We start from the raw sequence: 21,579 nt of genomic DNA on the forward strand, positions 1-21,579 counted from the left end.
AAACCCGATCGGGTTTTATTTATTGGCTGTGCCCGAGCCGATAAACAAAAAACGCACCCGACCCTTTAAAACAGCTCCTTTAGCTTCCCCCACCCTCCCAACCCCCCACCAAAGCATTTGAAAATTACCTAGTGGTCCAGTGGGGGTCCCGGGAGCAATCTCCTGCTCTCGGGCTGTCGGCTGCCACTAATAAAATGGTGCCAATTGCCCTTTGCCCTTACCATGTGACAGGGTATCCGTGCCATTGGCCGGCCCCTGTCACATGGTAGGAGCACTGGATGGCCCATGCCAATTTTAAAGATGTGAGGTGAAAGAGGCTATTTTATCCAAAAAAACATCCTTCAAAAATTGGAAGAAGGATCCATCTGAAGAAAATAGGATAAAACATAAGCATTGTCAAGTTAAGTGTAAAACATTGATAAGACAGGGGAAGAGAGAATTTGAAATGAAGTTGGCCATAGAGGCAAAAACTCATAATAAAAACTTTTTTTTAAATATATCAGAAGCAAGAAACCTGTGAGGAAGTTGGTTGCACCATTAGATGACTGAGGGGTTAAAGGGGCTCTTAGGGAAGATAAGGCCATTGCAGAAAGACTAAATGAATTATTTGCTTCCATGTTTACTAATGATGATGTTGGGGAGATACCAGTTCTGGAGATGGTTTTCAGGGTTGATGAGTCAGACGAACTGAACAAAATCACTGTGAATCTGGAAGATGTAGTAGGTCAGATTGACAAACTAAAGAGTAGCAAATCACCTGGACCGGATGGTATGCATCCTAGGGAACTAAAAGAACTAAAAAATGAAATTTCTGATCTATTAGTTACAATTTGTAACCTTTCATTAAAAGCATCCATTGAACCTGAAGAATGGAGGGTGGCCAATGTAACCCTAATATTTAAAGAAGGCTCCAGGGGCGATCCGGGTAACTATAGACCAGTGAGCCTGACTTCAATGCTGGGAAAAATAGTGGAATCTATTCTCAAGATCAAACTCGTAGAGCATATAGAAAGACATGGTTTAATGGAACACAGTCAACATAGATTTATCCAAGGAAAGTCTTGCCTAACAAATCTGCTTAATTTTTTGAAGGGGTTAATAAACATATGGATAAAGGTGAACCGGTAGATATAGTGTATTTGGATTTTCATAAGGCGTTTGACAAAGTTCCTCATGAGAGGCTTCTAAGAAAACTAAATAGTCATGGGATAGGAGGCGATGTCCTTTCGTGGATTACAAACTGGTTAGAAGATAGGAAACAAAGAGTAGGATTAAATGGTCAATTTTCTCAGTGGAAAAGGGTAAACAGTGGAGTGCCTCAGGGGTCTGTACTTGGACCCTTACTTTTCAATATATTTATAAATGATCTGGAAAGAAATACGATGAGTGAGGTAATCAAATTTGCGGATGATACAAAATTATTTAGAGTAGTTAAATAACAAGCAGAATGTGATAAATTGCAGGAAGACTTTGTCAGACTGGAAAATTGGGCATCAAAATGGCAGATGAAATTTAATGTGGATAAGTGCAAGGTGATGCATATAGGGAAAAATAACCCTTGCTGTACTTACACAATGTTAGGTTCCATATTAGGAGCTACCACCCAGGAAAAAGATCTAGGTATGATAGTGGATAACACATTGAAATTGTTGGTTCAGTGTGCTGCGGCAGTCAAAAAAAGCAAATAGAATGTTGGGAATTATTAGGAAGGGAATGGTGAATAAAACGGAAAATGTCATAATGCCTCTGTTTCGCTCCATGGTGAGACCCCACCTTCAATATTGTATACAATTCTGGTCGCCACATCTAAAAAAAGATATAATTGTGATGGAGAAGGTACAGAGAAGGGCGACCAAATTGATAAGGGGAATGGAAGAGCTCCCCTATGAGGAAAGACTAAAGAGGTTAGGACTTTTCAGCTTGGAGAAGAAACGGCTGAGGGGGGATATAATAGAGGTGTTTAAAATCATGAGAAGTCTAGAATGGGTAGATGTGAATCAGTTATTTAGTCATTCAGATAATAGAAAGACTACGGGGCACTCCATGAAGTTAGCATGTGGCACATTTAAAACTAATCGGAGAAAGTTCTTCTTCATTCAACGCACAATTAAACTCTGGAATTTGTTGCCAGAGGACGTGGTTAGTTCAGTTAGTATAGCTGTGTTTAGAAAAGGATTGGATAAGTTCTTGGAGGAGAAGTCCATTACCTGCTATTAATTAAGTTGACTTAGAAAATAGCCACTGCTATTACTAGCAACAGTAACATGAAATAGACTTAGTTTTTGGGTACTTGCCAGGTTCTTATGGCATAGATTGGCCACTGTTGGAAACAGGAATCTGGGCTTGATGGACCCTTGGTCTGACCCAGTATGGCATGTTCTTATGTACTTAAGCCCTTTTAGGGACATAAGGCCTGGACGGAAAGGCACAGCATTCGAGGTCAAACCCTTGTAGGGATGTATGGCTTGGACAGTGGATGGACAGGCTCAGCAATTGAGGTCAGGCCCTTATAGGAACATATGGTCTGGACAGTAGACAGATTGGCACAGCATTTCAGGTCAGGTACATGTGATGCAGTGCTGATATTATCTGGAGCATAGGAGGCAGTTGGAGCTGCTGCAAGGCTTTCAATTGTTTTTATCTTGCCATTCACAGGGAAAATTTGGAAACCTAAGCAAAAGCAGGTTTATTTTCAAAAACACTAGCATTTCCATCAATTCTGGTGCCAGCTTTGAGCGGTGAGGGCTCATCATATCCCCTGTCATTGAAAATACATGTTCACTGGGCACACTGGTTGGTGGACATGACAGATATCACTGAGCCACTTTGGCTAGGTGTGGCCAGACAGTGGACTTGTGTGCCCAATTTGCCAGCAGATCTGTCTGCATGTTCTCTGTGGGCTCTGAGAGATACCGTGTCACTGACAGTTGTGCTGGTGTCTCCTTTGCTTGGGTGGCCTGAGAGTCACTCATGCCAGTTGCTTTCTCTCTAGCCCGTAGCAGAACAGATGATTATTTATGGACAACATGCCTTTGGTGTACTGAAGTGGAGGAGGAGGAAGAGGTAGTAGCTGTCGCTGACAGAGTGCTGCTCCTGCTTGGGCTAGCACAAATCTCTGAAGTGCCCGCCGCTGTTTCCTCCTCTGCTTCATGCCTAATCTGTCTCTGCCTATGGCGCTCCTGATCACAGACTTTTGCTAACAGCAGTTCCTTCACAAATGAGAGACATTTAGTCTGTAGGGCAAGTTTCCCTTTCACTCCGGGATCACAGACTGTGGCGAGCATTTATGTGTGGTCTTCTGTTAAAGGCCTTAATCTCTGTTGCACCTGCTGCTGCAAAACGTCCAGATAATGCAGCACCTCAGCTGTCATTCCCTCTTCTTGTTTAAAGCCCTCCAAATTTTCATCCAGGAAACTAACTATAGGGATGATGTCAGCCAAGGTGGCATTTCTGGAACTCAGCTCCTCCATGACATCCTTCAAGGGCTGCAGGATTTTTACCAGCTGACTCATGACCAACCAATCTTGATGCCCTAGGAGATTCTGCACTCCTATGTCAATTGAACCAGAAAGTTCATGAAGGGGTATCTGCAGCTCCACTAACCTCTGCAGCATCATATAAGTGGAATTCCACCGGGTGGCAATGTCTTGAATGAGACGCTTGTGAGGCATCTCCAAATCAGTCTGCTTTGACGGTGAACCTGCCCCGCCTTCACACTTCTGTGGAAATGTGCTGCTATGTTCCTGCACTTGTGTATTAACGTATGCAGGTATTCATTCCCTTGGTGATTGGACTCCAACCCCAGAGCTGACTTCACTACCAGGTGCAGAGTGTGTGCAAAACATAGGATGTTCTGAAAGCGCCCGTTGGTTATTGCCTTTGCCATGTTTGTACCATTGTCTGTGACAAAGAACCCTGCCTGAGGATTCCTGTCTGACTGGTATAGTTGCCAGTCCACCAGCATCTGTCTGATGCATGCTAGAATATTGGCTGAGGTATGGGCCTCATCCTTCAGGTGGGTATGCTGTAAAGCCCACCTCCACCTTGATACTTGTTCACTAATAGAGCTGCTGCCTGCCCCTGCCTCAGCCAGGTCCCACCAGTGTGCTGTCAGGGAGAGGTAACAGTGTGCAGCATTCATGGTGGTCCAGATATCGCAGGTGAAATGCACACTCCCCTGTGCCTTAGCTAGCAGCACTTGGATGTGACTGCGACACTGCTTGTACAGGCTGGGGATGTCCTTTCTGCTAAATGTGGTTCTGGGGGGGACTTTGTAATTTGGAACTACGACCTTAAGAAAATGCTTGAAACCCACATTCTCCACTATCTGCAAGGGATGGTCATCAAGGGCAATCGTTTCCCAATGCTCCTGGTTACAATTGAAGTTGCCTGCCACCTACCCCGGGATAGTGATACCGCATACCACCCCATTTCCTCCATGGTGGGTTGTCACTTCTGCCACATGGCGGGGGGCTGCTGGCCTGCCACCTGACTGCTAGAAGGTGCTGAGGGTGTGGGGTTACTCTACACCTTTTCAACCACTTTACGCTGCCTGGAAAAAGGGGTCCCCTGACTGGTACTGCCACCATCCCCAGATGGCAGTACTGTTGTTGGGTGTTGCCTCTTCATATGATGAGTCATGCCAAAATTAGATAGATGCCCCATTTGCTTGCCTCTGCAAATAGCCCTGCCACAGTAATTACACCGAGCAAAATGCAGGTCCTCCGTCATTTTAAAATGGCTCCAGATCGCAGATGTCTTTTTTGATCCCTTCTCTGTAGCCTTTGGTGGGGGGGGGGGGGGGGATGCTGGCACTGGAGCTGCCATAGAGGGTGCACCCTGAGAAGCAATGCCAGGGGCATCAGTCACACTCTGTGCCTGCGCTGACTGCTCTTCCTCCTCATTATCATCAGTTTCATCTCTCCCCTGCAGCAGTGAAGTAGAGGCTAAGACAGGACTAATGAATCCTCCTAAACCTTCATCAGCTATTACTTCTTCCATTTCTGATGATGAGAATCCCACACAAGATGACTCTTCATCAGAATCAGAAGCAAACAGGGCCTGCGCTACATTGCCAACGCTAAGTCGAGTCTACTGTCACACTGCTGCTTTTGGGTGTTGCCATTTTGTCTTGCATGACTCAGCCTCCCCTTCCCTCACCTCCAAAACTACAGGGTCAGAAACAGGTGGTGGCAATGCATCATCTTTATATTTCATTTTTTTCCTGATTGAACTGCCTGCCCCTCCAGAGATTTTAGATTGGAACAGGTCCCTTTTTAACTTTAATGAGGAACTGGCACTCCCTTTTGAGGTGTCTCCTCTCCTAGTCCCAATTACTCAACCACATCTAGCGCTCCCTGACATTATGGATTAAATGTCACTGCCTACTAGGGATTTCAATTAAAAGAATTATTTCCAAAAGAGGCACACTGGGGATTGGCCTTCAGAGACGGCCGCTGTCCCAATATGCGTGAGTCTGCAAAACTGGCTGCCCACAGGCACAGTGCCTTGATGTATGCACTAATGTAATGTATGTGCACACAATAAAGTTGTAAGTACAAAAGAGGCCCACTGGGGATTTGCCTTCAGAGACCACTGCTGTCCCAATATGCATGAGTCTGCAAAACTGGCTGCCCACAGGCACAGTGCCTTGATGTGTGCACTAATGTAATGTATGTGCACACAATAAAGTTGTAACTACAAAAGAGGCCCACTTGGGATTTGCCTTCAGAGACCACCACTGTCCCAATATCCGAGTCTGCAAAACTGGCTGCCCACAGGCACAGTGCCTTGATGTGTGCTCTAATGTAATGTATGTGCACACAACAAAGTTGTAACTACAAAAGAGAACCACTAGGGATTTGCCTTCAAAGAGAACCGCTGTCCCAATATGCGTGAGTCTGCAAAACTGGTTGCTCACAGGCACAGTGCCTTGATGTGTGCACTAATGAAATGTATGTGCACACAACAAAGTGTAATTACAAAAGATGCCAACTGGGGGTTTGCTTTCAGAGACCACCACTGTCCCAATATGTGTGAGTCTGCAAAACTGGCTGCCCACAGGCACAGTGCCTTGATGTGTATTAATGTAATGAATGTGCACACAACAAAGTTGTAAGTACAAAAGAGGCCCACTGGGGATTTGCCTTCAGAGACCACCGCTGTCCCAATATGCGTGAGTCTACAAAACTGGCTGCCCACAGGCACAGTGCCTTGATGTGTGCACTAATGTAATGTATGTGCACACAACAAAGTTGTAACTACAAAAGAGGCCCACTGGGGATTTGCCTTCAGAGAGAACCGCTGTCCCAATATGCGTGAGTCTGCAAAACTGGCTGCCCACAGGCACAGTGCCTTGATGTGTGCACTAATGTAATGTACATGAGTGTGCACTAATGTAATAAACGTGAGTCTGTAAAACTACCCAGTGTCCACTGTTACTGATGGACCCACAAAACAAGACGGTAGATGGCCTAGAAAAGCCACGAAGGTGAAGAAAACAACAGCTAGACCAATGCCTTGGAAAGAAATTTATTAGACAATTTTGAAAGTGCCCAACTGGCCAAAGTTTCACCCTATGGCTGCATCAGGGGCTCAACAATAAAATATAGTAAATTAAAATAATAATAATAATAAAACAACCCAATATTTTTAATAGCAAACACATTTTGAAAATCAGATAAAATAGACAACTACATGTAGGAGGTGAACAGAAAATGGAGGAGAACAGATAAGATGTGGAACAGAGAAGAATTATTCAACATTACCTTTCATATTATCAACATATAAAAACAGGGCTCATTGTATTAATCAGCTAGTACTTGCTAAAAGATAAAAATTCTAAAGATTAGTGAAAACTAATAAAAATAGTTTAAGAAGCAAAATTGAAAAATTGGAAAAGTAAAAAATAGATAATAAAAATTGTTTTACCGGTTATCGTGTATTAAAGAAGGATTTTCACCATCCTATAAAATTAATAAGAATGTATTGTTGCGGTTCTGGCTGCGAGCACCGCGACCAGGCCCTTACCTCCAGGCTCCCGGACCTGCTCTCGCTTCCAGAGGCCTGGGTCGCGGCCTGTTTGGCAGCGTCCCCGCTGGGGCTGAGCCGCTGCGAGGTCTCCCTTGGATGCCCGGCTCCTAGGCACACGCGCGCATCACTTGGGCGCTTTTCTAGGCCGTTTCCCACCAGTGGTGACTCCGCCCAACTCCTGACAACAGACGCCGCAGCCTTCATAAGCCGGCCGCGGCCTTCCAGTCTTTGCCTTGCAACGGGTTAGCCTCCCGGTTTCCTGTTGCGCTGTGCCCCGGAGTGACTCGCCTTGCTTCGTCGCTCCGTTCCTGCTACAGTACCTGCCTGGTTCCTGCCTGCCTGCTACAGTACCTGCTTGGTTCCTGCTGGCTTGCTACAGTACCTGCTTGATTCCTGCCTGCCTGCTACAGTACCTGCTTGATTCCTGCCTGCCTGCTACAGTACCTGCTTAGTCCCTGCCTGGTTCCAGTACCCAAATCCTGCTACAGTTCTTGCCTGGTTCCAGTACCCGAGTATTGCTACAGTTCCTGCCTGGTTCCAGTATCCAAATCCTGCTACAGTTCTTGCCTGGATCCAGTACCCGAGTCTTGCTACAGTTCCTGCCTGGTTCCAGTACCCGAATCCTGCTACAGTTCTTGCCTGGTTCCAGTACCCGAGTCTTGCTACAGTTCCTGCCTGGTTCCAGAACCCGAGCCCAGTTACAGTATTGCTACTGTCCTAGTCTGGTTCCAGTACCTGTCCTGATCCACAACCCACCTAAGTCCCAGTGGCCGGGCTCCTCCCGGGGGGGGGGGGGGGCTTCAGCTTCCAAGGGTGAAGCCACCTAAATCCCAGCGGTTGGGCTCCTACGGGCTCCTCCCAAGGGAGTACCAGATACCAGGGTGAGGAGCATCTGTGTCCTGCCTGAACATCTGCCTCCCGGCCTGCTATTCATTAGAAACATTGACCACCTTTCCCAGTCTCCAGCAGTTCGGCACAAGGGTCCACTAAACAGAGACTCCCATAACATGTATAGTAAAAAAAATTTTTTAAAACAAAACAAAAAAATAAAAAATAGATATAATAGATAATAATGAAAAAGATAAAAGATAAAAGATAAAAAAGATTAGCTAAAAATGCTATATAGGTTACTCAGACATGCAGGATAAAGATCATTTTACCTTAAGAATGGGTATTACTTGTTCCCCTTTTGTTACCAATTAGTAGAAATCTTTTGTGTCCGTGGAAAGGTTTCAATACGTTGGTATTTTTAACAGAATTTCTGCCATTAATTTGAAAATGAAAAGATAATGAGTTGTAGAACGAAAATTATGTGCCATTAGACATGTTGTGTTACTTAGAGTTCACGTGGCTTCACAGTGCAAGCTATAGGGGATGCCGATGCTACACATATAAACATTGACATAGATGAGAGGAAATGACGTCATGAAAGTTTGGCGCATTTTTTTCAAAAAATCAGGTATAAGAAGACCGCTATTTCTGATTACAGTTTTCCTTGTCGTTAAAGATGCTGTTTGTCTCTTAATGGATACTTTGAGGTATATTATACTTTGTCAGTCAAGACTGTGGATGTCTGGGAACATAAAAAATACAGAACTGCACTTTGTTCACCTCATATAAAAATTAAAACATTCATTAGTGGTTTGAGCTAGTACAATTGATATTGTGAAAGTTTAATATGGATAGTTGGGAGATATATGCCCGATGTTTTTATACTCGGTTTCTATATAAGATTTTGCCAGTGACGCGGCTAATTTTGCAGATGTTTCACTGCTCGAGTTAAGAAAATTGGCAGTTATATAATTTATAAAACATACAATATGGGGTAGATTTTATAAAGTTGTGCACACGCGTACTTTTGTTCGTGCACCAGGCATGAACAAGAGTATGTGGGATTTCAATAGATATGCGCGTAGCCACGCGTATCCATTAAAATCCGGGGTCGGCGCGCGCAAGGATGGTGAAAATCCTTTTTTGATACATATTAACAGGTAAAATAATTTTTATTATCTAATTTTTACGTTTCCAATTTTTCAATTTTGCTTCTTAAACTATTTTTATTAGTTTTCACTAATCTTTAGAATTTTTATCTTTTAGCAAGTACTAGCTAATTAATACATTGAGCCTTGTTTTTATATGTTGATAGTAAGAAAGGTAATATTGAATAATTCTTCTCTGTTCCACATCTTATCTGTTCTCCTCCATTTTCTGTTCTCCTCCTACATGTAGTTGTCTATTTTATCTGATTTTCAAAATGTGTTTGCTATTAAAAATATTGGGTTGTTTTATTATTATTAATTTTAATTTTAATTTACTATATTTTATTGAAGAGCCCCTGATGCAGCCATAGGGCGAAACTTTGGCCAGAGTCGGGCACTTTCAAAATTGTCTAATAAATTTCTTTCCAAGGCATCGGTCTAGCTGTTGTTTTCTTCACCACTGTTACTGATGCCCAGTACACTGCCTTCTTGGAATAAAAGAGCACAGAGAGACAGTGAGTTCAATTAAAAAAAAAAAATTGCAGTTATGCCAGTTAACAAAAAAGCCTGGCTTGGCACAGCAGCAAAATTGATGAAATATCTGTTTCAATGGCAATTCTATCTAGAAATTGAATATATCTCCCACCCACAACACCAAAATGCTGCTTGCAACCTACCCCAGGGGGGTAAAATAATCAGCAAAATGCCACTACTATTAAAAAAAGTGCGGTCAAGAAAAACAGGGCTAGCTGGCACTGCAGCCAAATCGAACAGATATCTTTTTCTATCGAAGTAGCTAGCAATTGAATACAGATTTGAATACAGCCATCTCCTGGACCACCTCCCCACCATCCCAGCCAAGAAAGTGCGTGGCATGCCACGCGCTTCACATATAAATAGTGTTGTGTCATCAAGAACAGCGTCACAGAGCACTGAGTGAGAGCGGCGATTGGCTGCATTACAAAAAATGCTTAGCTCTGATAGGTTGCATTCTGGTCTCCTTGCCAACCTATCTGATCCACTCTATGACAGGGCTGTGAGGTCACTTATGACTCACAGGAAAGGGCTGGTTTTTGCTATCTCCTATTTCAAACGCTGTTAAGAAATCACTGCGAGCCAAAAGAATGAAACTAATGATATGTTTGTATTCGTGGGGGATCGTGATCCGTTTCGTGAACAACGGATAGGGACGTATACCTTGCAGATTGCCAATACATTGCAAAAGAATGCACATCCCTATAGATAGGCATATTCAACTGAGGGTGGGTGTTACATACACAGTCATAGGAATTAACTGTAAATTTGATATTACTGAAGAATTTCTATCATTTGAATCAATGAAGGGTACAACAAAAAGAGCTGATTTGTACAATGTAGTCTCTTTTTATTGCAGGCACTACTTCTGCTATATTTATAGCATTTTGATGAATCTAGGGGACATTTTACAGGTACCTGGTGGTCCAGTGGGGGTCCCGGGAGCGATCTCCCGCTCTCGGGCCGTCAGCTGCCACTAATCAAAATGGCGCCGATGGCCTTTGCCCTTACCATGTGACAGGGTATCCGTGCCATTGGTGGCTCCTGTCACATGAACGGAGCACTGGATGGCCGGCGCCATCTTTAAAATGGTAAGGGCAAAGGGCCATCGGCGCCATTTTGATCGCTCCCGGGACCCCCACTGGACCACCAGGTACCTGTAAAATGTTTTTGGGGGGGTCGGGAGGGTGGGGGAAGCAAAGGGATTAGTTTTAAAGGGTCGGGGTTGGTTTAGGGGTTATTTTTGTGTGCCGTTTTTCCCGCCCTCCCCCAAAACGATAAGAGAACCCCCACGATCAATATCGTGGGTTTTCTTATCGTTTCGGGGAAGCCCCCGATTTCTGACAATTTTGAACATATCAACGATATTTTCAATCGTCCGAAGCCCGATTCACATCCCTACATGATATACCTGAGCTCTGGAGACCTGATAATCAGCATCCAAAGATGGAACCACTAGGGTATGAAAAGTTCATGTACTGCAATAGCTTTGTGTAGTTCTTACGTTGCTTCAGGAAAAGAATGCAATGATTGCACATGGCACTACATGTGAGACTGAGCAAGGTAGTGTCAATGTCTGAGCAGAAATGTGACAGCACTTGTTATGATCTGCATTTACAGAGTGTGTAAGTGTAAGGACAATTGCATCAGTATGGGTGTATGAGAAAGAGGTGACAATGTACGTGAAGGAGAAAAATGGTGCAGATTCCCAGGAGAAGTAACTGTGAAGGCATGGGAGACTGGAAAAGCAAACCTACAGCAGCAGCTGAATACAAAAGAAAGAATACCTGTGAAATCTGGGGGCAGGTCCATGTAAACCAGAAGAGCTTTTTAGTATTTTTAATACCTTGTATTTCTTCTCCTTTCCTTCAGATTTGCAAGTAAAATTCCATCTCTAGCCATTTCTTTCTTCTGTTGTCCCTGGGTTAGAGCAGCAGACTAAGAACCAGGGAAGCCAGGGTCAGTGGATGCTTCTTGTGAACTTGGGAAATCAAAATGGCCCCAGGTCCTTTCTCTTGATGGATATCAGGTTTTTGAGGTTCTGGGGAGTGGGAGGGGATGACCCCCCAACTAGAATCTAATGATTCATTTAGACTTGGAGGGTCGGGGGGGTTCTTCTTTAAATTTTGGGAGTTGGGGAGGTTGGGTCTGGGATGGGTATCTATCAGTGCAAGGGGTCATGGGGGTGTTCCTTTGGCCATTATGGCCTACTTGGTGTTTGGGTTGGGGAGGAGGCGGGGTCCATTGTGGCACAACCATTTGACTAATAATTTTTTTATTTGGTTATCAGAGCCACCTCGATTGGCAGCCCCGGGGTGGGGGTGGTTGTTCTGGTTTGACCTATGAACACTTTTCATACTTTAGGTCTTTTTTTTTTAAGGAGTATCAGCCCTTTAAATCTAACATGGGAGCCTCAGGACCCACATTAGATTCATGTTTTCTCAGGAGGTATTGGTAAATTAACATGGCTGACAACTTTCCAAGTCGGTCACATTCATTTATTTACATCAGATAGCCTATTCATTTACTGCTTTACAAAATTCATGCATACAAATCCCATGCAAACCAGCTCATTGTAATAGGGGAGGAAATCTGGGCTGGGTTATGCTTAATATCGAGTATATCGTGCCTGATATATGCTGTTAACGCATGTTAGAGCCCTAACGCAGCTTGATACATCTCCCTATTAAGGCTCTATTTGCTAAACATGTTTCTCATAAACACAAAATGACAAAAAATCTTCAGTAAATAGTCACCCAACCCCTAGATTCATCATTCTGCTATAAATATAGCAGAATGATGTTTCACAAAAAAAAAAAAAAAAAGGGTAGGGGCAATAGTGGGCAGCCGGCCACATTGCGGCAGTATGGTTTTGCCTGCCACGGTGCAGCTGCACCACACATTATCACCCCCATAGTGCCACGGGAAAAGGTGTAGTTATTTCCTGCAGTACTGCCAGCGATAATGTGAAAAATATTATCGCGCGCAGTGCTATCGGGAGATAAGTCCGCCCAAATCCTGCCCACACTCCTCGCCTTCCCCTAATTTTAATAATATCATCACGATACCAGCACATCGCACAATAAAGAATGACCCTTTTAGACTGTAAGCTCTCTGGGGCAGGGAAATATCTTCTGTACCTTGCCTGAAGCCACCAATGAAAAGGTGTGAACTAAAAATAAATAAAATAGTTCTTGTGCTCAGGAATGTGCAGCCATGGTCAGTGGTGGTGGTAATATTGTGCATTCCTGGCAGCAGGAAAGCATGCTCACTGCCCCCTCCCCCTCTTAGGCCATGACTTTTAAAAGGGACTTGCTCCTCGTTATGCCAACTCCCCCCCCCCCCCCAACCACCACCTCCATCACGTTTAGCACAAATCCCTCCCAAACCAGAGATACCACAAACCTTGCAACAGATGCTCCCCAATTGCCCCACCTTGTCTATAAACTCAAAAAGTTCAAACCGTTATCTCCATATAGTCCCACCCCTACCACCATGCCTCCCTCCCCACACACACTTACCTGGTATGAGAAGCCTCTATGTCCAATCTTGGGCAGGGGAGATCTACAATCAATCTTGCCTTGCTGGTTCCTTAATTCAAAATGACACTGGCTGACAAGAGGTTCCCCTTTGACCGTCACCTTTGAAAATTACTTACAAGGTATATGTGTACAAATGCCCATATACATTTATTCCTGCTTTTTGTGTGAACAATCAATTGGAAGTTAAACATTGCACATATGTTTGAAAATGCATATTCATACTTCCCCGATCTAAACACACCACCTAGAATGCCTCTTTATAAACCCTCTAAAAGTACGTGTTTTGTGAAATCCCACAAATATTTGTACCGCTTTGAAGAGGACAATTGTTACATAGGGCAATGTACTTAAGTAAAAAAAAAAAAAAAACCTATTTACCCGGCTAGATCCACTTTGAAAATTGTCCTGAATGTGCTCACACTTCTGTGAAATTTAACATTATTAAACTGACCTGTTTTGCTGTAGGACTCTGAGGTAAAAAAAGCAAAAGCAATTATAAGTATGTATGTGTGTATGTGTATGTATATGTCAGGGGATGGCACATAAAATTGTGAGTTTGGGGTTACCAGTTATTTGAGGCAGGCTACTTTTCCATGGGCCACCCTGTAGATGTGGATGCTCTACTATCTATGATTCAAAACTTCTTGGGGGAGTGGGGTATGAAGACAGATACACATGTAACTGGTATATCAAGGGAATGTCCTGAGTGGTTTTAGGGTTCTGTACTCAATGGTCTATCAGATATTATAGAGGACAACAGGTGGAATTCTCTCACTGTGAGGGTGCAAATTCTCTCTGGGTTACTAATGCACATTCTGTCCCTGACTTCCATTTACTGTAGGCGTACTCAGCTCTCCGTACTTCCCAAATTTGTCTAACTTTCTTTAGAAGAAAAACTGAATGACCAGGTTACTCTTCCTCAGGAAGCAGGGAGTTTAGCAGTTCTTACTTTCTGAGTTGAGCAGTGAATAACCAGGCAGCCCGGACACCCGTGGACTCCTATCCACCCCCATCCCAGTCCCGCTGGGCTCCCCCACTTACACATAAAGAAAAACGTGACAGTTAGATGCAAAGGCCGCAGCCTTTAGGAGTCTAATTAAGCGCCGAGTCCGTTCAATAATGTTTACAAAATTGTGGCTGGGCAGGTGCCGGTACTCTAACATCCGCCCGGTGGACCCGCGGGGCCTCACACTAAGCAAGCTCCCGGAACAGGCATCGTGACCGCCAAGAACCGGATGGGATCATGGCTTGGACCTCCACAAAGCAAGCCCACTGCCGCATCCCATCCACCGGAGGGGATCCCAGCCCGGCCACCACAAAGCAAGCCTTGCCGGAGCCCATCCCTACATAACAGCCTTGATCCGTTGGGGTCCTGAGCGCAAGCCCGACATTGATCATCCGGGGCAAACGGGTCAGGGCCCCTAGGCCCCTCAAGTATATATCAGCGCCTCCCGGTTTCCTTCTAACGCTTCTGCATTTACAAAGGTATTCCGGACTCAGTCGCTGCCATGACAGATTAACAGATAAGTGCAAACCCACTATCTAACAAAATTCTCTAACTACACAAAGGGGACGGGACAGGTGGAAAAATGACTCAGCTCGGGGCCAAGGAGGAAAGAGGCTGGCTCGAGGGTGCCGATGGGATTTAAATCGCCTGCCGGCCACCTCCCCCCAACGTCAGTGTCGGGTGTTCCCCCCTTGGCCAATCAGGCGGTCCGGCAATGGGGCATGCCTTGATGATATCACCGCCCCCAAAGCTGGGCCAATCAGGGAAAGCACCGTCATCAAGGCGCTGGCAACATGAGGCCGGCATCATTCTTGTCGGCATCCAGAGGGGAAGAGGGGGCCAAATCCTTCCCCTCCGAACGGCAGGTACGTCACAGGGCGCCGTTGGGGATGCCACTAGCACGAGTTCATCGGGCGCCCAGTTATTTACCTCACCCGCACATCTGTGCTGAGATGCCGCCCATTTATGCAAGCATCACAACAAGGCATCCCCTGGGGGTTTGTGTCAGTCAGGGGAAGAAAATAACATGCATATAATGCATTTCCAAATCTATGCATGCAACTTTCCATTTACAAAATACCCACAAAAAAAAATAAAAAGTGTGAGTCTCTGTGGGAACTTCAGAGCGTGAAAAGATTCAAAGTGAAACTATGCACACATTTTCCCTTTGAGAATTGTTGCAGTGCCTGCAGGTAAAAAGTACCCACAAATTAATGTTCTATGTACAAAACCCCGGTCTAACCTCCCAGACCAGGGCAACCTTTTCGTTACTTGTAAACCGGAATGATTTGTATTGCATACAGGAATTCCGGTATATAAAAATTAAAAATAAATAAATAAATAAATTTGCCCCAATAAGGATGGTCTGAAAATTGCCCTAAGAAACCACATCCACAGGGTGGCCCATGGTACTTTACTTCCTTTATCTTACCTCTTCTCATTCAATGAAAAAAATCTGTCAGATTTATTTCACACAATCCTCCTCTAGAAAAAAATCCATGCCGACTGGCATCCTCCAACCTGCTGGATTCTAGATACTTCAGTATCTTTTCCTTCAGTGAAGTTGCTATTAATTTGCCCACTACTAAAGTAGGACTAACCGGCCTGTAGTTTCAATTACAGTAATCAATCCTGTTAGAAACAGAAGCATAAATGACTGTCTTCAGGGACAAATAATGACACAGAAGCCTAACCAGCCTCAGCCTATAAAAAGATGTCCAAACTACAGAGGAAATTTGGGGCTGTATAGACAGATTTATTTTCTTTATTATGGTGGGATCTAAGTGACTATCTAATTTTCTGACAATTGATATTTGGATGAAAATAAATACCTCACTCTGTCTGCGAGATGCATCAAGCCGTGAAAGGGCTGTAACTCGCATTAAACAACGTATATTGTGCAATATAACCCTATTGGGGCAATATCACACAATATATGCAATTATTTGTAAGGCTCTGCCCAGATACCCTCCTCTATTAAAATGAGCTGCTTTGCATGCATAATTTTGCAAATCCATACAAAGCAGTTGATTCATAGGCAATCCTATGTTAATAATTTATTGTGGATGACTGAGAAATTGGTCAGCCACGATAAATTGACACCACCTCCTGAGGAATCGTTAAATCTAACATAGGAGTTCCAGGATCCTAACGTGGATCCCGAGGTTCCCACATTAGATTTAAAGGGCCGCTGCAAATAAAAAAAAGGTTCTCACAGCAATACACCAAAGTGTAGTAGGGTCAAGGCTGACCCCTCTGTTCACCCTGGGGCTACTACTGAAGGCTACCCCGACACTCAAAAGTTTAAAAAAAATTAAGGTAGCTCATATGGTGATGGCCAAATCCCACCCTCCAACCCTGTCATCAATAAATAAAACTTCCCCCCCTCAACCCCAACCCTAACCCTGTCATCAATAATTAAAAGATTCATCTTGCCCCCCCCTTTCCATTGACATAAGTGCTGTCACTAGCCCCACCCCAATAATCAACCAAAATTTGGGGGGAGGGATAGTGAAGCCCCCAATACCTCTCCCCATCCTCCAAATGTAGGAAGCAAACTTGGTATTCAGTGGGATGCCCAACCCTCACACCCTCCTCCTATAACTCCAAACTTAAAAAGCAGCCCACATGACCTACGTCCAATCACCGGACCTTGCCCCAGGTTGATGTCATTTAGAAAAATGGCCTGGGGTTAGGTGTGTCTTTCCTGCAGGCAAGTCCTTTCATTGTTTTGTCTCCGCCGGTTCCCCCCCCCCCCCTGCCTTTTCTCTGCATCGGGTCAGAGCGGGCCAGTGGCAGTCCCTCCCCCTCCCCTATTTACAGTTCTGAGGACATAGTCATCCCAGAAATCTCATTATTCGCACCTGGGGGACATGTTTAATACCCCCCCCCCCCAACGTGCATCCAGGGGAATTCTTTAGAAAAGGCCAAGGGAAGGGAGGCAAGGGAGGAGGTGGTTAGTGGTCCTGGGCTTCAGTCAGGCTGGGGTAGGAGCATAAAGAAGATCCCAGTTCAGTGATGAGCAGCACAAGTGAAGGGTGCCCAGGCCAGAAGTAGGAGGGTCAGTTTTCAGGTACAGGAGGATGCACCTGGTTTTGAACCTGGGGAGGACTTAGGGAAACGCTTCAGTAAGGTGGCAGCGAAGAGCAATAAAATGCATGATGCCAGTATGGAGGCTGCATTTCGCAGCCGGGAGTTGAGTACCATGGGTAGCGCAAGTGCGCTGCATAAATAATCAGTAGGTAGGCAGGTAAGGGAAGGGCTGCAGGTTCCATCATGGATAGAGATATAGGCTTTGAGCGGTCAAGGTTTATCGCTGGTGAACAGAGTAAAGAATGGGGAGGTACATCAGGTAGAAGATGGAGCGAGCGCAGGGATGAGGTGCAAGATGGGCAGGAGGAATGTGTGGTCCCTCCTAAGCCTTCATTTGATTTGTGGCAAGGGACGGGCAATAAGGGGAACAAGACGCAGGTAAGGAGTGTATTACTCAGGTTCTCGGTAGGGTAGGATACACTGACGTCAGAGGCACGGGCAGTTCTGCTGGTTTTTTCGTCTGTTCCCACAGAGGCGGATTCAAGGGCAAACCCTGGCACTTCCCAGCAAGAAGCAAGGAGGAACAGAGCCTTTTCGTGCCTGGATGCGAGGACAGAGAGAGGAAGTTGACCGCAAAGGGACAGGGAATCGGCAGAGCTGGACATTCCTTTTCATGGAGCAAATGTGGGTGAGTTAAAAAAAATAAAATGCGTGAAGTATAAAAAAAAGAAAGAAGAGGGCGAAGACGTCAAGCACAGAGTCAGACAGTAGTTCGGAGGATTCGGCCTCTTCGTCTTCTAGTGAGTCAGATTTGGAAACGAAGCCAGGTCCATATGCAGGCCTAAGGCAGGACAGGGGGCACACGGCATTAGCTTTTTTAACGGAATTATTGGAGGAAGTGCTGCGAGGAATGCGCCGGTGCATTAGTAAATGTAAATGTGTAAATATATTTAAATTGCTAAAAGGGAGAAGGAGAGGGTGGAAGGACAAGATAGAGCAAGAAAAAGGACAAAAGAGAAGGAGTCAGGCCCCAAAGTTTCTAAAAATATTTTAAATTGGGTAAGAGGTTTTATGCATTTGGCAGCATAGTAGGGCATTTCGAACCTTATCAGTATGGGTCGTTGTTGGCATACGCTGACAGTATCAGGAGCATTTGAAGATTATGAAGGTTGGGCTTGGCTCCACTATGATGTGAGGTTCCACGATAAATTGGGGGGAAATAGACACATGTTGTGGGGATACAAGATATTAATTTGCGGCCGACCCAGATGACAAATAAGAGTGTCGGTGCCCTAAAAAGCATTGGCAGTAGTGGCAGGGTAAGAAGTATGGCAGGAGGAGCGAGTTCTTTTTGGGGTGCAGGGAGCTTAGCAGAAGGGGGGGGGGGCAACAGGCAAACCGGCTGTGGGAGGGATGAATGGGTGGTGGCAGTTTAATAACACCAGCTGCTTGTTTCTTGACTGCAAGTTTAGGCACGTCTGCGCAGCCTGCAACAGAACGCACCCAGCAGTCAAGTGCCCATCGAGTCAATGCGTTACTCTGCATAGAAGGGATAAGCAATGAGGTGAGGTTAGGGAAGGCGGAATCTCCAATAGTCTTAACTGAACTTTTGCAGGGTTTAAAAGTTTACCCAAACAAAAGCAACTTTATTAGCAAAGGTTTCAGAAGGTTTTCCAATTCCATACAAGGGTCCTGGGGAAGGGGGTAGAGTTAGAAATGCTAGGTCAGTAGCGCAGTTGAGAGAGGTAATGGCCAAAAATTGCAGAAGGTGATAGAGCTGGGGCACGTAGCTGGTCCGTATAATGAATCGCCTTTTAATAAGATGCATTTCTCCCCTTCAGCGGATATTCCAAAACAGGTTCCAAAAAAAAATTCAGGTTAATTCTGAATTTTTCTTACCCCAAAGGTGCGTCTGTTAATGATTTTATTCGAATATGCTTTAGAACTGGTTAAAAAGTGGGAAAAGGGGCGCTGTTAGCCAAGGCTTACATAGAGTCAACTTTAGATTACTGCCGATGCACCCAGATAGTGTGCCTTTGTTGGGGTTTTTCTTTTGAAGGGAAGTTTTTTGTGGATCGGAGTTTGCCAATGTGTTGTGCTATATCCTGCGTGTATTTCGAGGCTTTTAGTTCTTTCTTGCAGTGGGAGACGGAAAGCAAGACCGGTGAATAAAGTATGCTGCCCTACTTAGATGATTTCCTGTTTTTAGGAAAAGGAAAGTCGGAACAGTGCGGTAGGCAGTTAGAGGGTTTCCTGGAAGTTGCGTGCAGGATGGGGGTGCCTATAGCTCAGGATAAAATGGAAGGACTTACTACAGAGTTAATTTTCCAGGTATAGAGCTTGACACAGAGGCTTTGGAGTCCAGACTACCTCATGATAAGGTATTGAAGTTAAGGAATTTAGTGCACGAAGTGGGCAAATCAAAAGAGATCACATTGCAGAAGATGCAGTCCATATTTGGGGTATTGATGTTCACATGTAGTGTTATTCCAATGGGAAGGGCAGTCCTTAGGAGGTTGTCTATGGCTACTGCTGGACTTAGAGCGCCTCATCACTTTATTAGGGTAACGCAGGCCATCAAGGATGAACTGGAGTTGAGGGAGTTATTTTGGAAGATTTCAACAGGGTGCGTATAATGCCAGATTGAGAAGTTACAAATCGGGAATTGGAAATGTTTTCTGTAGCAGCGGGGTCTTCGGGTTTGGGGTTTACTTCCAAGGTAAATGGTGTACGGAGCCATGGCACAAGGACTGGGTGGCAAAGAGCATTATAAAGAATATCATGTTCCTTGAGTTATTTCCCATAGTTGTGGCACTGGCACCAGGAGCACATTTGACCAGGAAGCAGTGTCCGGAATACCTTTGGGAGCTAGGGAAGAAAAAGAGTAGTCACTGATATAAAAGTCGGTAGTACCAAACACTTGGGCAGCATATTTTGTAGGGCATTGGGTGGTACCAGAATTTTGCTGTTTATGGGATGGAACGGAAGGGCCGTGTGAAAAGAGGCAGTAGTTGATTACATCTTATGGGCGAAGTCCAAGGAATAGTCTTTATCCATAGTCAAGTCTCATATAGCAGGGTTTGCCTTCTTTCAGAAGCTTAGGGGTTGGAGGAACCTGGCCTTACGTTTTTGGGTGAAGCGAATTTTGCAAGGCTGGCGAAGGGAGCGGGCTTGGGAAGGGGATATGAGGAGACCCATTAGGTTCACAGATTTGTTAAAGATGGTCAGCTGTTCAGGGTGGCCTTCATACTAGCCTTCTGAGCCATAAGAATCAGTGAGTTGGTAGCAAGTTCTAAGGTAAACATATGTGGGACAGGGTTGATGGTGGAGCAAGTTTGTGTACAAAGGGATTCGTCTGGAAAGCAAAGACGGATCAATTAGGGAGATGGTGTTGGATTCGACTGGGCAGAACGGCCAAGGATTAGTGTGTTTCATAAGAAATTTGAAGGAGTATGAGAGGGTGCATCCTAAGGTAGCAGGCTCCTACTTAGTGCAGGATGATGGCTCGCCTCTGATGAGTTTTTTCATTTTTGAGGGTATTAAAAAGGTAGTAGAGGCAATGGGAGAGGATGTGAGTTATTACAGCTCACACTCCTTTCATATAGGGGCAGCCACCACAGCGGCAGACACCGGCATGGCAGAGGACGAGATTCAGGCAATTGGAAGATGGAAATCTAGGGCTTTCAGAAGTTACATGCAGAATTAAAGGGTGGACAAGGGGGAGAATTTGGTATTAACTGTTGTCTTTTTTTTTGCAGAACCCAAAATGGTAAAAAAGAAAAAACAGGAGTGTGCTTGGGTCGTGGGCCTCTCCTTCATGCATAGGATGGAGCAGAGGGACAAAAGGCAGACTTATGGAGAAAATCTGCAATTGGAAGGCTGAATTGGAGGATTTGCTGAAAAGGAAAAATGGGGCATGCGATGGCATGAGCTTTTATCCTTCTTGTAGGAGCAGGTTAAGTTAAGGGGGTCCTGCAACTTTTATTGGTGCATCTGGGCGGGAATGACATAGGTCGAGATTCTTGTAAAACTTGATCTCGGCAATGGATAAGGACCTAGCGAAGGTGATGACAAAGTGGCCAGAGATTAAAGTGGGGTGGTTGTTATGGTTAAGTGTGTTTTGGTGGATCCTTGGGTCCTGTGGGAGATTACCACGCCCACGGGGAGGAGCCCCATGAGGAGCCACAGCACTGGGCTAGATTCGTAATGCACAAAACACAGTTAGTTCTTTATTAAACAGTTTGAAGAGAGCCACCAGAGGTGGCAGTAGTGAGGCAGTCTAGTAGTTGCAGTCTCAGGGACCTCAACAGAGGGAGCCCTTCTCTCCTTGATGATGTCAGGAGGTTCCGCAGCAGGTTTCCCATCTAGGAGATACTGTGGATGAGATAGACTGAGAGTTAGAGTACTCACTAGGTGTTTGCTGTTGGTATGCGATTCCGCCAGGTATGTTGTA

This window comes from Rhinatrema bivittatum, chromosome 4 (genome assembly GCF_901001135.1).
Source record: "Rhinatrema bivittatum chromosome 4, aRhiBiv1.1, whole genome shotgun sequence".
Taxonomy (NCBI): Eukaryota; Metazoa; Chordata; class Amphibia; order Gymnophiona; family Rhinatrematidae; genus Rhinatrema; species Rhinatrema bivittatum.